This window comes from Leguminivora glycinivorella, chromosome 2 (assembly GCF_023078275.1).
Source record: "Leguminivora glycinivorella isolate SPB_JAAS2020 chromosome 2, LegGlyc_1.1, whole genome shotgun sequence".
In the NCBI taxonomy this organism is placed as follows: domain Eukaryota; kingdom Metazoa; phylum Arthropoda; class Insecta; order Lepidoptera; family Tortricidae; genus Leguminivora; species Leguminivora glycinivorella.
In genome coordinates this window covers 1,411,494-1,415,035 of record NC_062972.1, presented here as the reverse complement: position 1 = coordinate 1,415,035, position 3,542 = coordinate 1,411,494, and the positions used below count along the sequence as shown (strand labels likewise).

The 3,542-nt window shown below is 34.6% G+C and overlaps 1 long non-coding RNA gene across 1 annotated transcript; it reads left to right on the top strand.

The window, feature by feature from the left end:
• The first annotated feature begins 667 nt into the window (after positions 1-667).
• On the top strand, positions 668-3,121 carry LOC125242390. The gene is made up of 3 exons (XR_007178865.1): positions 668-712; positions 1,182-1,265; positions 2,940-3,121. It is a non-coding gene; the product is annotated as an uncharacterized LOC125242390 (long non-coding RNA).
• Positions 3,122-3,542: the final 421 nt, after the last annotated feature.

Sequence of the window (3,542 nt, the reverse complement as noted above, 5' to 3'; positions counted from 1 at the left end):
GACCGAATATATATGGTGAAATGTTGCTTATTTCATTGTTCTGTCGTCAGATAAGTTAATTATAGTAAATTTCCCACGTTAATTTCAGACTTTCACATTCCCTAAGAGGATCTAAATGTACGTGAAATAGGCCTAACTAACAATATATATTTGTTACTTTCAATGAGGTTTACATGGTTGTTCGATTTTTCAGTTTCAACATCTAATTGGAATTTCTCTGGAAAGTTTACAATGAGTTTAAATAGTTTATGTATTAATTTTCAGTATATGAAATGGGTAACCATCCTCGAAGAATATCAACCAGCTGTCGGCAATGTGCAGGTGGACTGAGGAATTTTCCAGTGTATCCTTTATGGACTGTACTCCGTTCTAGCACTATCCTCAAGTAAGTACAAAAAATCATTGCCACTAAACAGCTACTTTTTAACTTAATTAACTCTACTTAGTGAGTAAAACGACTCGTCAGGAAATTTTACATAGAAACATGGATATGGTTGTTCTTCTTCTTTTTTTTCTTAATCATGAATGGCCTAGATAAATATAAACAATCTTAATGATACGTATTTATAAATAAGATTCCTTAAACATACATACACCCTTTTTTTTTTTAACTAATTTTTTTTTCATATATACAATTTCAGGTTTTACCCGAGAGGCCAAGCTTCAGGTTGGACCGTCTTCCATATATCTACTGACTTCATATAAATGAAAGGTACTTATGTTTTATTATAATAACACGTTCTAATTATTAAATTTAAAAGTGAACAGCTCATGGCATCAATATTTTATCTAGAAAATTGAAATGAAGCGTAGAGCAAAACGGCGAGGCATGAGCGACCGGATAAAAATCAAACTTAACTGACTCATCATCATTTTATTGGCTAAGCAAACTTATTACTAACTCATTTATGTCCTAACTCGTGTAGATATGCACTGCAAGGCAGGGGTTCTCAAACTTTTTTATTTTTAATTTCCTTTTTGTAAATTTTGCTGTATGCATTGTTTTTTCTGACACAATATTTCTCAGGGCCGTGTCTTAGTTCCAAAATTAAGCGACGCGCCCCCGTGAGTAGATAAATGAAATAATATTGAACCTATTTGGCAGAACCCCACTCTAAAACTAAACCCTTTTCTTACGCTATCCACATGAACATTTCTAATGTCTGACTATTTCCTCTCAGTCTCGCTGATCTGCACTACCAGCTCGTTCAACGTTACTGAACAACAAAGTAATCCGACAATCAGACTGGACCCGGTCACGTTAGGTAAGTTTACATACCTACTGCATACTACATACATACTATTTCTGAACCTCAGTAAAATATAGTTTTATAGTAGTAATGGTGCTTATTATCTACGAGTATGCCTACTTAACAGGAATATTACAAATTTCAATCAATTTTCATGAAATTCATTAAGCAATTGTGACAATGATCAAGCAGTAGTGGAGTAAGGGTATGGCGAGGTACGACCTCCCAGATGCTGGTAATGCTAATATTTCGTAGGATATGTTTGACATGGTTGTAATGAAGTACAGTATGTTGGCATACTCCTGACTTGTGAAATATTGTATAAAAGCTGTGTACCCAATCTACCGAACATAATAATTGTATGGTTTTACACTTACTATTTTAGACTAGCCTACAGCTTATCATGTAAGATAACGAACTCATGTCATATGAAGCTATTGAAAATCTTGTTTATACATACATACTTATTTGTATTACTACAGTAAAAATGTATACCTATAGAAAGTTGAAATTCGTACAGTGGATTTAATTTATTGAAATAATTGGCAGATATAGGCTACGGTGACCGCTCATCGTCAAGAGGGACGTATGCTTGTTTACTACGGATGTAATATGAAAATATATGATGACTTATAAGCTAATGAACTAAATTAGTCCTAACATGATTAATACGTATAACCTAACAGACAGACATCTGTTCTTCTCACGGCTGCACTACAGTGACAATATTTGGTACAAACAATTTGCCAAATTATCGTATGATGTATGAAATCCTGTCAGCCAAATTTTAGATTATAGAGTTACAACTGAAATGCAAACAAACCATCCATCGAAGGATGTACTTGTCATAGTACCACATGCGTGTAGTTATTCAGCATTCATAGAAAAATGGCGGGACGCCCCATATAATATTGTACTTCAGCGCGACAATGAATAATCGCGCCCCCATAGCCATTAGACTAGAGCCCATCTTCTTGTATTACTAGGTCTTAAATCTAGGGCTTAGGTATCCTAGATTATTTTAGGAAAATCATCTTACACCTAGACTATGATAGCGACCTACTTACTGTCCTAACTAGTAGTTATCCTGCCTATAAATGAAATTCTGTATAACAGACGCCTTCTAGGAACATACATAACATCAGAGAGTTCATAGACTATATCAGACAGCATCGAAGCTATCCGATCTCCGGTGTGAAGTGCAAACGTGATGTGAGCTTTCAAAATAGCCCTGAAGATGGCAGAGCCTGCTATGAAAATGTACTAGACATATAGAGAACTATTTGTTTTAACATGAAATTCTATTGCTATTGTACATAGTTCACACACTTATGTTTCCAATTCCGGTCACTAGGTGGCAAACTCTTCTAAAGTGCTACAGCTCCGCGCCTTCTTTTATTTTAGGTACATGAATATTTTTTCTATAAGTACCTAGTATTTTACGTACTAGCCCTGCCTATCCCACAGCTAGAAAAACATACATTAAGGCACAGAATAAATAATAGTACTACACATAGGCGCAAGGAAACGTTAAGTTGCGCCAAAGCCAACAATTGCTACGTAGCAATGCAACCAAATGGCCTAATCGGGACGATGTTTAACCACTACGATTATGAGCTAATTTCCTAGAAATTAATTTTGTCTTAGTTTACTACGCTACTTTACTTTTATTACTATGTTTTTTTTTAGATACCAGTGGAAGGAGATGAACATACAATTGACTCCGCATCGATGCATGACTTCGCCCGGAACGCGGCAAGAAAAAAACAATGGAAGAAAATACTACAGACGTGTTTATTAACAATAAAGTTATTTTTGTTTTTATGAAATAGCGATTGAATAAAAATATTAGGTATATGAGTTTTATTTAGAGATGAAATAAGTCAAGAAATACAGCACACCCACTCATTTTCACAACAACAAATGTAGCCTGGTAAGGCTAATTCCTATTATTTATTTATAAACCTTGGTATCCAAGATGTGTTCTACAGAGCACATCTTAGATCCCTTGGGCACGGAACCAAATGTAACTAAATCTCCGCTCACCTTACTTATTTACTTACTTGACTAACCATTAGTATAACTAACCCCCCTTTAAAAATACCCCGTAAATTTGGCCTTGTGATCGTCTAGCGTAAATAAGTAGAACCCTTCGATGTGAACCGCGATAACCTAGATCCTTTAATGAGTATCAGCTGTATTTTTGACTAATATTTAAAATTTTATTTATTTATATTTTAAAGAAGAATAAAGGTTATTGTAGCATAATAATATAGCGTTATAGAAGAGTAT